The sequence below is a fragment of the Mus caroli genome, unplaced genomic scaffold (genome assembly GCF_978045245.1).
Source record: "Mus caroli unplaced genomic scaffold, Mus_caroli_1 scaffold_16, whole genome shotgun sequence".
Taxonomy (NCBI): Eukaryota; Metazoa; Chordata; class Mammalia; order Rodentia; family Muridae; genus Mus; species Mus caroli.
The window spans coordinates 4571825-4586290 of record NW_028227271.1 but is presented as its reverse complement, the minus strand read 5'-3'; positions in this window follow the sequence as shown (position 1 = coordinate 4586290).

Sequence of the window (14466 nt, the reverse complement as noted above, 5' to 3'; positions counted from 1 at the left end):
CGAAACTGGTATAGTGATTTGGTTGTTAGAGGTTTGTTTGGTTGTACAAGGACTGGGGCAGGTTTGGTCTGAAGTGGTGTACGGTAGGAGTAAGAAGGTGCAGGGTCAGACTTGCAGACAGTGTAACGGAATTGGTGACAGGCTAAGAGCCTAGGGGACAGGAGCAGCTTTCTGGGGCCCCAGGGCTGGCCCTGGACAAGATACACTCACTTGATCTTTGTTTCCTCATCTGTGCATGGAAGGTTGTGAGTACCAAGCTGGCTTGGATTGGTAAGGCACTTCCGATAGAGCCACGTGTCTAACACATCTCTGTAAGGTGTGGGGACTGAAAAAAAAAAATCAAGTTTTCTAAGACTAGAAAGAGACTGAGCAGGGTTGTCAGGAGACTTGGTACACAATAAAGGAAGAGGGGACATCAGAGGGATGCAGAACCGGAAGCTGGGACCTGGGCCACCAGTAACAGAGAGCCTCACAGAGGTGGGAGAGCAGTCCTGGCAGGACCTTTCCTGTGCAGCCTGGGAGACACCATACTCTGTGCGTGTGGAAGCCAACTGCTCCCTACTCTTAAGCCCAGACAGAAGAAGCATTGGGCTGCCAGCCTAGGATGGAAGTAAGGTTCTAGACTATGGCTAAATAATTTGTGGGCAGTAGCTGGATCTCAGAACACATGAGGACATCCTAGGACAGGGTAAGCAGGCAGAGGCAGCAGCTGAGGCAGGAGAGTTCCCCTCCCCCCACATCTCCAGCAAGCTAACTGGGTGAGAGAGGGCAGGCGTGTTCTGGCTCCCGCTGGGGGCAGGAGGTGTGAGCTTGGCCACTTCCTCTCGCCTCTTTTCAGCTCCACACCGTGGCGGCCCATCCCTCTTGCTAGCTTGCTAGCTGGCCCTGCTTTCTGCTCAGCTTGCTAACCAGGTCGTTGGAGGCCAGTGCCAGGGAGGGAAAGGGGATGAAGGTGTGGACAGAAGCCACTTCTCGGTTTACAGTTTTACAGACGTGGAAGTTCCAGGCCAAGAGGTTGAGTGACTAACCCCAATAACATGACTTGCTTGGGGGCCAAGCCAGGGCGAGGAGAGCTCTCAGCCCGGTGACACCCAACCCAAGGCAGAGGCAGGGGGACACAGGTAGTCAGGGGCAGGCAGAGAGAGGTAGGAAGGCTTCGGATATTTTGGATGGCGTAGCTACTGAGCACCATACCCTCCTCAAGGCTGCATACTCCCTGCTCCCTCACCATCCATGTGGGGGAGTGCCTTTTCTCTTTCTGTCCTCCTCTTTCTCTTCTTTCCTTCCTTCCTTTGTTCTGTTTTTTTGAGGCAGGGTCTCTACAAACCCCACTCCCACCCAGCCTTTTGAGGCCAATGATGGTAACCAGGGGAGGAACAGAACCGAACAGGCCACAGACTGGAGCGGTCCAGGCAGTTCAGGCAGGATGTTGTACTGACAGCCCCCCATATCCACGGCTGCTCCCCCCAAAGCCTGTTATTTTTTTGTAGCTTCTGCTCAGCATAGGGCCCTCACCCCAGCATCCCTAATGAACAACAAATCCTCCCGTGCAGTCTGCCAGCCAGAGTTTCCCTTCGGAGCACACAGCTCAATGGTAAACCATGTGACTACACAGCCCCCTCTTTGCTAGGGTGTCCACTGCTGTCTTCTCACCCCTCCTCTCAAGACACATGATACCAGATACAGGCTGTAAAACATGGGGTATGGCAAACCTGGGCATTAGCAGGCAGTGACGCCCTCAGGCCACTGTAGGGGTTGCCTGCAGGATGTGAGCCCACACTCCTGTCCCTGCCTTTCTTAAGCTGTTGTTGTTTGGGACAGGGTTTCTCTGTGTAGCCCTGGCTGTCCCAAAACTCACTCTGTAGACCAGGCTGGCCTTGAACTCACAAAGATCTGCTTGCCTCTGCCTCCTATGGGCTGGGATTAAAGACGTGCACCACGACCCAGTCCAGCGAGTGTCCCTGCTCTTCTTTCTGCCCCATGCCTAGGCTCTACTGGGATCTAGGCAGGGGAAAGTCAACCAGCAGGTGGGACTGGACCATGTTCTTACTGAAGCAGAAGTAGGGACTACAGGCTCCGCCCACAGTGCTGGTGCCCATCCACTATGCTTCGCCCCCTTGTAGCTTAGTTCAGGTCCATTACAGTCCATTAGAATAATGGCACATATGAGGGTTTCCAGGAGCCCACGTCGTGGTCCAGACTTAGCCCTGACAAGTCATCTCTTACCTCTGGGTCTTGGTTCCAGCCCCTCCAGTTCCTGGAATAGGCATTAGTTCCCTTCCCATCATGCATCCTGCTCTGTGTACCTTTCTGCTTATCCACCAGACAGAACGTGCCTTAAAGGTACAGGCTGTGTGTCTCGATCCTCCCATCTCTGCTCTCTCCCTGACACCTGATGGAGCATAGTACTGAAGATTATAGGTGTTGGAATCAGATCAACATGGGTGTGATCTCTTGTTCCCCACTAAGCCAATGGATGACCTTAGGTGACCGTCGGACCTCTCTGAGCTTGCTTCCTCCTCTGTAAAGTAGACGTACATCAACAAACATACCAATCCAATGACGTTTTTTTGTGAGGAAAAATTTGGCAGCTTAGCCTAAGCTCAAACTCAAGGCAATCCTGCCTCAGCCTCCCAAGTGCTGAGATTAAAAGTAGGTACCACCATACCCAGCTTTCAGTAACTTTTTAAAAAAGATTTATTTATTTAATTTATGTATATGAATGCACTGTAGCTGTCTTCAGACACAGAGTGTTAGGGAACACACTTAGGAAGTTGGGCAGCTGGGTGAAGCGAGAGCCTTCAGACCACGAACATGTCCAAGTGTTCAATGTCCAGAAGAGGACATTGGATCCCATTACAGATGGTTGTGAGCCACCATATGGTTGCTGGGACTTGAACTCAGGACCTCTGGAAGAATAGTCAAGTGTTCTTACCCTCTGAGCCATCCCTTCAGCTCAGCTTTCAGTAACTATTAATGGAGGTCCACTGAATATCAAGAATCAATGTATATGCAGGGATAACAGCTTATAGGGCTCACTTGGTAAGACTCTGAGTGCCTATCACGGGCATCGATTATAAGAACTATGAAGGTCTATAGATAAGGCATGGCACAGTGCTTGCAACATAGTAAGCCCAGCAAGCACTGATTCACAACCATCCATCCACCAAGGACCTTCAGTGCTCTGGCACACACATTCCATGTGCCGAGGAGACAGAGGTGTGTAACCTTCTGGGACCCACAGTCAAATGTCCTTATTACTCGTCAAGAAACCATCAGTGTCCAGAAGTTTAGACCCAATACCAACTAGCACTTAACACTACAAATAATCACGAAACTCTAGTGTGTCAGGTCTAGCAGAGATGTCTGTCCGTGCGTGATTGGCACCAGCCAACGCTGTGATGTCAGGTGACTCAGAAGAAAGAGCTGTTGTGACTGGTGGGGAGGTCAGAAAGATTCACAGACCATTACAAGATGATAAAACATTATTATTAAAGACACAACGCACTTTGCTGGGCGATGGTGGCACATGCCTTTGATCCTAGCCGTTGGGAGGCAGAGGCAAGCAGATCTCTGTGAGTTCAAGGCCACACTGGTCTACAGACCGAGTTCTAGGACAGCCAGGGCTACACAGAGAAACCTTGTCTCAAAAACAAAACCAAAACCAAAAACCAAAACCAAAACAAAACAAAACAGAAAAAGAAAACAGAGCTACACAGAGAAACTTTGTCTCGAAAAACCAAAAGAAAAGACATAACATATTTTGGTTGCAGAACAGAGAAATCAATGGACAGTTGAGCTGAAAACTTAACAGAAGAAGCCTGCAGGCTGTTGTGGGGGGAAGACGCTCTGCAGGCTGGTGTGGGAGGGGAGACCTCTGCAGGCTGGTGTGGAGGGAAGACCCTCTGCAGGCTGGTGTGTGTGTGTGTGGGAGACCTCTGCAGGCTGTTGTGGGAGGAGACCTCTGCAGGCCAGTGTGGGGGGAAGTCATCAAAGGCACCACACAGCAGTGACCCTTGCATGGCGCAACTAACCTGCCAGGCAAGATGCGCCCACTGCTGCAATCCTGGCATGAAGGCTACTGAGGCAACCATCTCCTTTTTGTGTGGATTTGAAGTCTGCTCCTCGGGAGAGAATTTATACCCAGTACTGCACACCCAGTTAAAAGCCCACAGCTCAGGAGGTCATAGGACTCGGGGAGAACCCTCTACTCTTGTTTTGATAAAAGGGCACATTGCCAAATTACCTTTTTAGTGTTTATGATTGTACCTGTAGGTTGGCGATGCTCTCAGCCTCCGTCACAGACGCTCCTTCCGCAGTGGGCAGCAGCTGGCATGGAGACTCTAACTCGTCACAGCTCTGAGAACGGATGGCTAATGAGAGTGCCCCGTGACAAATGGGACATCTGTATCCACCAAGGCGAGGGGACAGAAGGGAAGAGGGGATGAAAGGACCTAAGAACTGAAGGATGAGGGGCCAGGGGGAGTGTTGTGAAAGGCTGTCTTGTGGATATGATGTGGCCGCTGCGTTCATGAGTTCACTGCAGATATGGTCACCTGCACAAAACCTAACCGACAGCATCGGCGAACATTCCAGTTGGCAGAACTAATTGTACTCAGTTCAAAAAAAGGGGGGGAGGGGGGAGAAGGAAGGAAGGCTCTCCATGTGTGACACACAAATAACGATAGGAGGAAGGAAACCTTGAGGCACCTACTTTGTGTTTCATTCCTGAAGGAAGAAGATGTCTCTTCCTGCCCCAGGGGGAGACAGGAGGCTTAACCCAGCTGCTATGTTCACAAGCACAAAGAGGTGGGATTTGAGGACCCATCCCAGCCTCTGCTCTACCAGGCTCAAAACCATACCATCAGAATTCATCTTTTGGGTCAACAAAGTGGCTCAGCTGGGAAAGATACTTGCCTCTGCGTGCCTGATGATCTTAGTTCTATCCCCAGAATCCACTGTTGGAGAACCAAGTCTCAGAAGTAAGTTGCCCTCTGGCCATCATAGCTGGGCTGTTCTCACCCAAGGGAAGGAGACCAGAATGAGTTCGTTATGAACTAGAAGTTTTTTTTTTTTGTTTTTTTTTAAAGATTTATTTATTGATTATATGTAAGTACACTGTAGCTGTCTTCAGACACACCAGAAGAGGGAGTCAGATCTCGTTATGGATGGTTGTGAGCCACCATGTGGTTGCTGGGATTTGATCTCTGGACCTTTGGAAGAGCAGTCGGGTGCTCTTACCCACTGAGCCATCTCACCAGCCCCCGAACTAGAAGTTTTTATTAAGCCACACAGACCTGACCTAGGGCATGCACTCCCGTGACGACAAGTCTAGAGGCCCTGAGCTGAGTGAGCAGTGGATATAACCATAAATTCTGTGATGGCTGTTATCAAGTATGAAAAAAAAATGTGAGCTTTAATAAGAATAGGGCACAACTGTGTTACCAAGGTGTTTCGGTGGAGCAGAAAGCCTTGTGGTTACTGAAGCAGAACAACGCAGGCTAGCAAAAGTTTCACAAGGACCGTACTTGAGGGTCAGGCTGACCTTAGTTTTAGCCTGAGGTCAGGTCAGAATTTAGCAAATATGTTTTTCTCACTTCATGGCCTCCTCAGCCCGTACAAGCATTTGCACACACACACACACACACACACACACACATACACACAAATAAGAATAAGAAATTAATTTCCTTGGGTAAATATTTAGACTCCAAGAGGCACCCAGTAGGAATAAAAAAAAAAACGGCAGAGGAATAGGTGAGATGTTGGTGCTGATTCAAGAAGGCAGGGCTGGGGCTGGAGAGATGGCTCAGCAGTTAAGAGCACTGACTGCTCTTCCAGAGGTCCTGAGTTCAAATCCCAGAAACCACAGTAATGAGATCTGATGCCCTCTTCTGAAGACAGCTACAGTGTACTTATATATAATAAATAAATAAATTTTGAAGGAGGAGGAGGAGGAGGAAGAATGAGGAGGAAGGAGGAGGAAGAGGAAGAGGAAGAGGAAGAGGAAGGGGGCAGGGATGAATAAAAATCCAGGCTAGGCCAGAAGGACTAAGAGCTCTCCCCTGCCAGATCTTGTGCATGCCCTTGACAGAAGAACACCCAAAGCTGATGGAACAGCTTAGCTGGGAGGCTGGTCTGGTGTCTGGGAAGACATAGACAGGAGCTGGTGTGGTCTTCATGACACACACCCCTTTTCAGCAAGCTCTTTGGTTCTTCCCCTAAAATGTGGGAGATGTTGGGGCCCCTGGGTAAGGCTATTTCTCAGCATCACTTGGCCTAGCAGCACTGTGGGTTGCCTGGGAACTTGCATAACTCATTCGAGTTAGTGTATCCAACCTATGTGCCTTACAATGAATTGGGACAGCATAAGTGAGCAAGACATTGGGGGAGGAGGGGAAGTGGATAGTGGTCCCACACTGATGCAGACTCAGCCTGAGACCTCTGCCCAGAAAAGAGCAACAGTGGCTTAGGGAAACCTCCTGAGACCCGTGAGTCAGACCACATGGCTCTAGGGGTGGAAGCCGTGAGAGTCTCTTGGCACAGAGGCTCTGGGATAAGCAGACCCCTCCTGGGCCTGTAGGCTGGAGAGGACTTTGGATATTATAAGGAGGGTCTGAAAGGGGAGGTGGCCTCTGCCATGGGACAGAGACGATGCTGAGCTTAAGACTAACACCTACAGGCCAGGGTCATCTGCAGCCTGTGCCTGTGGAATGCAGTAAAGATAAGGGTGCACACGTTATTTCCCAAGGCAAGGACATGGTGAGGGGAGGAGGCACCCCCCCCCAGGCTTAAGCCCCAAAGAAACAGGAGGGAGACTAAGAAGTATGTCCTATCCTGGAGTGCTTCCTTGTGGTGAGGGACTCGGTGTCTTCCCAAGCCCTTCACCATCCACCTGTATGATGGAGGTAACAGTACCGAGTGGTTCCGCATGAGCTAGGCTTTATACCAAGTGCTGTATACTACAAGTCTTCCAGTCATCTCCCAACAGTGGAAAGCCTCTGCTAATCTCCACCTTAGACTGGAAGCTCAGCCTTACAGAGGAGGCCCTGTACATTGCCCAGGGTAAGTTGCCCAGGGCTTCTGCCTTCAGAAGGGACTGGAGCTAGGCTGGCAGTCAGAGGCAAGGGCTGTGAGTGCCACCCGCTGTGCAGTCATACCTCAGTGTCTGGGGTTCTTGAGGTTAAGTGGAACTAATGACAGCTCCTTCACTGAGCTAAGAGGCTCTGTGTGTGATGTGACAGGCCTGAGGCACTGAGCAAGTACAGCAACCTCCCCCCCTTTCCCCGAGCTTAGAGCAGCCACGAGCCTCATAAATATTTCAGTGGTGTCTCTGTAGTGTGATGTTCGCTGGCAGTGTGGGACTGTGAAGCAGAGAGAGATCTCAGGGCCTGTCTCAGGTGTTTGAGCAGCATGTTAAAAAAGAAGAAGAAAAAGAAGACCTCTGCGGCACAGCTGACAGTCACTGGTGTGAGATAGAGAGACAGATTTACAGAACTGTCCTGGTTCTAGGCCAGATGACTCAGCTCAGGGTCCAATTTTATGAATGAGGTCGCAGTCAATGCTCCTTCAATCCTGGTTTTCCCCACCTGTTAGCGCACACTGAAGCAGTATGCCAGGCATTGCATTCTGTCATAGGAGAGCCATGGAGACCATGGTGTAGTGTGGTGTGCTGAGAGAGACACAGAGACAGAGACAGAGCAAGACACACAGAGAGACAGAGAGGAGACAGAGACAGAGAAAGGGGGGAGACAGAGACAGAGAGGACAGAGAAAAAGGCAGAGAGAGACAGAGGAGACAGACAGAGAGAGAGACACAGAGAGACTGAGACACACAGACAGAGACAGAGACACTGATAGACTTGAGGTAAAATGAGCAGAGTGTGTGAGTCCAGCCTCCATAAGGTGGACACCATCCAATCCAGAGGCAAAGAGGGGTGTCAGGTGCACATGAAGGAGAGTGTGACCTCTCAGGGTGTCCATACTCCTGTAAGAGGCATCGTAGTTTTGGATATCTCAGGAGGGGAGTGGTTTGACCTAGTCAGCAGGAAACGTTTATATATATATATATATATATATATATATATATATATATAAAACGTTTATATATATATATATATATATATATATATATATATAAAATAAAACGAAGAGGCTGAGGAAATGGGCCAGTGGTTGAGAGCATAAGGACCTGAGATTGGGTCCCTGGCATCCACAAAAAAAGCCAGATGTTGCTGCTTGTGCCTGTGACCTAGCACTGAGGAGCAGAGACAAGAGGAATCTGAGAGCTCACCAGCCCGCCCGCCAGCCAACCAGCCTAGCCAGCCAAAGAGCGGGCTTCCATGAAAGACCCCATCTAAGTAATAAGACAGAGTTCTATCTAGACGAAGGCAGGTTATAACCTGCTCTGGTCTCTGTTTGTGAGCCCACGAATACCTACATACCTTCATGCATACACCACATGTATCCACTATACACACAACACATGCAAAAACAAATAAATACACCCGAGTTCAGTCCCGGAACCCATTTCCCACTTGAAAGAGGTGGGTGGTGGCTCCTGTCTGTAACCCAGCACTCCTACAGAGATGGGCGGTGGAGACAGGAGAATTAGCTGGGAAGCTCAACTATACAGTACAGTAGACATAAACAGCAGGAGAGACCCCGACTCAAAACAAGGTGGAGGGAAAGAAGCTAACTCCCCAAAAGTTGTCCTCTGGCCTCAACATGTACTGTAGCATGGGTATACACACACACACACCAACCCCACACACAGACACAAACCACATACACACACCACACATACCACACACACACATCACACACATACCACATACACACACACCACACACTATACACACACACTACACACACATACCACGCACACATACCATATACACACACACCACACACCTCTCACACACACTTGCCACACACACACCTCACACACACACTTGCCACACACCACACACACACACACACACACACACACACACATTAAACTACATTAAGAAAGAATCTGAGGAGGAGGTAAATAGGTCCACTCACACTCAGCCTGGGCAATTGCGAGTGAGCCATGGCAGGACAGAGGACCGGACACACTAGACCCAGGAAGTCCTCCAAACTGAGCACTTTTATGGTCTTTGAAGGAGAGGCAGAATTTAACCAAATATGAATACGAATTACATTTTCCAATTAATAAGTAATGAATACATGCTCATAATTTTTTGTTGTTTGTTTTTTCCGAGACAGGGTTTCTCTGTATAGCCCTGGCTGTCCTGGAACTCACTTTGTGGACCAGGCTGGCCTTGAACTCAGAAATCTGCCTGTCTCTGGTTCCCAAGTGCTGGGATTAAAGGCGGGCGCCACCACCGCCCAACCGGAGGGTACATTAAAAAAAAAAAGTAGAAAACTAAAAAGAAGAAAATAGTTATTCGGTTCTAAAACCCAGAGTGAAGTCTGTTCAAACCAACACATGTTCTCTTCTGGTCTCTTCTCTTCCGGTCTCTTCTCTGTACTACAGCGCTTTCTTTGCTCACTGAGTTCTGGGGTGGACGCATTTCAGGGGGGAAGAGACAGCAGAAAAGGGGGAGTCACTAGGCACAGCTTGCGTTCACAGGGAAGGCCCCAGGCAGAAGGGACCCTTGAGCTCCCTGGGTTCCCAGCTTCTCAGCTCTCTGATTGGTTGGTTAATGAGTCACACCTTTAGTGTTAAGAGCCTCTGGTTGGGCCTAAGCCAGTGAGCCCGTGTTCTGGCCTGGTGTCCTCTGAAGTTCTGGCAGGGATCAGAGGCTGTGTCACCCTCTTCTTCCTTGCAAAGTCGCCGAAGGAGAGAAATTATTTCTTGCACAGCGGAATTGAAGACTGAGATACCACATGCAGATGTGGCTGCCCAGTTTGACGTCCACCAGCCGCGTGAGCACTTCACTTGTGACTGACCCCAACGCAGATGAGTCACAGACGCGAACCGTGTGCTGAGATTTAAGGACGTCGAAAAACAAGCAGAAATCACTTTATTAATAACTTTTCATATTGATTGTGTGTTGACAGGGTAATATTTCAGGTATGTTGAGTAAAATAAAACACATTACCAAAATTGATTTTACTTTTTTTTTTTAATATTTTTCAATGTAGTTGTTAAAAGTGTTTAAATTGTATGTGTGCATCTGGGTCTCATATTGTATTTCTCTCTATTGAACACAGCTGATATAAATTGCATCCCTTCTCTATTTCTCATTCATTTGAGGGTAAACTCACAGGGAGATGTGGGGAGACTCATAGCCTATCACACACTAGAATAGATTTGCCCAGACCAGGCCAGGGTCAGGGGGTATGGGATGGAAGCTGAGTCAAGCCTGAGGTGGCACCTGAGGTGGTAGGTGATGTGTTGGGCATGTTCTCTTCTGCCCTGACATTCTCTGTTCCCATGGCTGCCTCCCCAAGGCTGTGAGGAACCTGGGAACCAATGCTTCGTTCATATCTGTGGGGCCAAACATGGTTCCTGTCACAGGACTTAGAAACACTCATACAATCAACAATGAGGTGAGGGGTGAGAGGGAGAGAAAATGTGGACAGCAAAGACTGAGAGGCTGACAGGCCTCAGAGGCTGGGGTGGCTCTGCAACTCCTAGTATTTGGAGATTTTGGGGTGGATGGGTGGGGTTTTGAGATGGGGTTTCTCTGCGTAATAGTCCTGGCTCTCCTGGAACTCACTCTATAGGGCTAGGGTGGCCTCAAGCTCACAGAGATTCATTTACTTATGCTGAGATTAAAGGCATGTGCCACCACTGCTGGGCCTATTTGGGGATTTTAATCCTTGAATTCTTCCAGTTATAATCATCCAGAAACAAGAAGACCATACTCTGCACCCACAAATACACCCCAGGGTAGCTGGAAGACACTGGGGGTAGGCAGAGAGGAGCCCTAAGCTCCTAGCATCCAGCCTTTCCCTTTTCCCTGTTATCTGAGGAGATTTGTATTCCTACAGATGGTCTTCAAAGCACCAACCTGGCTTCTTGTGCCTGGGTCTTCTACAAATGCTCTTACCTAAAATACTGCACAGCAGCTGTCCCATAAACAGGTCAGGGTGGTAAAGACTATGCTAGCAGCCAGGCAGGAGGAAACTTCAGGAACCCCCGCCTAGCATACTCAGTGCCCTCTTCAAGCCTGGGCTCCACCCTTGGCTGGTTCATAGGTCAGCAACTCTCAGGGGCAGTGTCCTTGAGTGCTTTGACTCTCAAGGTGGGGTCCTCCTGACAAGTTCCCATGGTCCCCACCCTCAGAAAGCCTCTTCTTGTCTTTAGCAACAGCCATCCACGAGCTGAGAAGTTCCCTTCCATCTTAGAGACTTCCACTCAGTTAAAGCCAGACACTTGACCATGCTGAGGAAAGAATTTTGGGAGTCATACCAAACCACAGGCAATGGGTTTACTAAGTATCTAAAGGATTAAAACTGAGGGATGGAAAAGAAGTGTTGATATGGTAAACACTCGAGGTTACAAACATTGTATCAGCCAGAAAGAAAGTGTATCCCAGCAAGGGTCTCTCTCCTTTCTCCTGTCCTTTTTACCCTGCTTAGCCCAGGAGTTGACAAGACAGGGATGTGGAGGATCAGGAGGGCATGTAAGGATGGGTAGTCCACCAGAGTGACTCCCAAGGTGAGTAGATAACTCTACAGCCTGCTGTAGTATGGTAGCCCAGGACTCTGAAGATGAACTGTCTGGCTTTAGATCTCAGCAACTCCATTAACCAGGCGTGGCCTGGGAAACTTAGTCGGCTTCTTCAGATTTCAGTTCCCTTAATTTAAAAATGGGTACAAAGTAGGTTGGAGAGATGGCTCAGCAGTTAAGAGCATTGACTGCTTTTCCAGAGGTCCTGAGTTCAATTCCTAGCAACCACATGGTGGCTCACAACCACCTGTAATGGGATCTGGTGCCCTCTTCCGGTGTGCCTGGAGACAGCTACAGTGTACTCATATACAATAAATAAGTAATTTTTAAAAAATGAACACAAGTGGCTCGTGGGGTAGAAGTGCTTTCTCTCCAAGCAGGAAGCATGGGACCCATGTAAAACAGTGAGGTTCAGTGGCACATCTGGAGTCCCCACATTCCCACGGGATGTGAGACAGGAGAATTGCCAGGGAAGCTTGGGGCCTAAAATGCCAATACAGCAGAAACAGGAGGCCCTTCCTTTATAAGGGATAAGAGAGAATGAGCTCTCAAAAGTCCCCACACACACACCACTCACACACATTCCTAAAAAATTAAATAGGCATATGGCATAGGCCAAGTCTTCCACCCAGGGTGGTTAGAAAAATCAATGACTGAAAAAAAAAATTGCAGTTTTCTAGGTGTGGTGCTGTGTATCTTTAATCCCAGCACTTGGGAGGCAGAGGCAGGCAGCTCTCTACAACTTGAAGCCAGCCTGGTCTACATAGAGAGTTCCAGGGTAGTCAGGACAACCTTGAGAGACCTTGTCTCAAAATAGGTAATTAAGTAAAAAAATCGATAATAAAATTATATGTATGTGTGTCGTTGTGTCTGTGCTTCTGTGTGTATTTATGTGAGTGAAGGCGAGGTGTGTGGAACTGCTGTCTGAAGCCAGAAGAGGGAGTCTGATGCCCTGAAGTTTGAGTTACAGGCAGTTGTGACCCACCTGGTGTAAGTGATGAACTGAACTCAGGTCCTCCGGAGGAGACGCAGGCACTCAGCTACCGGGCCTCATCTCCAGCTCCCTCAGTTCTGACTTTGTGTGATTGTGAGGACAGGCGCACAGATGCCGGACAGTACGTGCTTGGGGTCAGAGGATAACTTTCTGGAGTTGGCTCTCCCCTTCCACCCAGCTGTGGCAGAGCCTCTCTTGCCTTTGCTGCTTCTGCTGTGCACCCCAGACTTGGCCTCTGTATACCCAGCTTCTGCCTATCCAGCCTATCCCCACCCCCACAGGCGTGCTGGCGTTACAGGCGTACCACCAAATCTTGCTGTTTACTCACTGAGCCATTCCCCCAACCCCCAAATCCGTGATTTTCATTCGACAATTTTAATCCCTTAGCCTCTGGAGAACTGAGGCTGAACGCTTTGGACACGCTCATATTGAAGCACAGTTTTATGTCCAGGATTCCTTTTACGTTTCATTATTGAAAAATTTCAAATACATACAACAGGGGAGGGAATGATGTGATATTTACAGACAGTGCCCACCTCAGTGTTATCAGTCACAGGTAGCTGAACTTCATTCAGCTGTATCATGTGCAAGTCACAGTGGCTGTGAGCCTTATCCCAGGTCACGAGCAAGAGTGGAAAACAGAGACTTGAGCCTAGGGTGACCTGACTCCAGAGCAGACAGTAGTTCCTGTGAGTATGACGTAAGAGAGCGATGATGGCCACGCATGCGCCTGCTGCATGCCCCAGCGCCATGTCTGACTCCCCGGCCCACACTCTGCCTGCACCCTGGGAGCCTAGCTCTGGTGACCACAGAAGGATGCACCATGGGAACCAGAGGCAGCCAGCACAGGGCAGGGGTTGCCTCCTGCAGTCACAGCTTCCCTCCTCCTCTTCTCCCCCATCTCCCCATCACTTGTCACTTGCTCCTGCTCCATCCTCCAGCTCTGGCCACCATCATTGCTTCTGAATGCTGTTTCTATTGAGATTCGCTGTCTCTACCGATATGTTTGCATCCTACAGGCCGGTCCTTAGGACCAATGATAACATGGGAATTGTCTTGCTCTCTCAGAGGTGTTGATGAGCCCCTCAGGCAGTCACAGAGGTGTCAGCTCCAGAGCTCTTCCATGCATGGTTTTGTTTTCCTCTCCGTTTTGCTGAAGAGGAGACCGAGGCAGAGAACATAAGCAACTTTGTCTGAGGTCACTGAGCCGGGAGGTGGCAGCCGCAGGATCTAACCTGCTGCCCAAAACCAATCAAGCACAGACAAGGAAGCGGGATGCTGCTGCTGTCTCAGGGCAGCAGGGAGGGGGACTCTCGTCCCTGGAACAGTCTGTGCAAAGGTGTGAGATGTGACACGGTGTCAGGCTCAAACTGGTGACTAACTCTGGCTGCGGGGAAGGGTGTGGGCAGAGGAGTGGCAGCAAGTACCAGAAAGAACTGGGGTCAGGAGGGAGGAGCTTGGGTTTCAGGCCCAGGAGCCAGAGCTTTGTCCTCTGATGTAGGGTCCTCCGGGCTGGACCACAGAGAGCCTCTACATTTGCCCCCAAACCTAGAAAGGGCTTCACTTGCACAAAACTCTCAGAATACTGGCTCAGCCCCTTATTAGACCATTGTGCAGGACCGACTCTGAGGGCACTTTACAAACCAGGTGCTCAGTGAGGGGTCTGTACGAGAGTGTAGTATCCAAGAACCTGGAGAGTGCCTCAAGCCAGTTCCGGAGGTCTAGGGAAGGCAGCGTGGCTGGCGTGTCCTAACAAGTTCCGGTGGAAAGTCTTGTGAGCACACTGCTTAGAAATAAGATTTGCA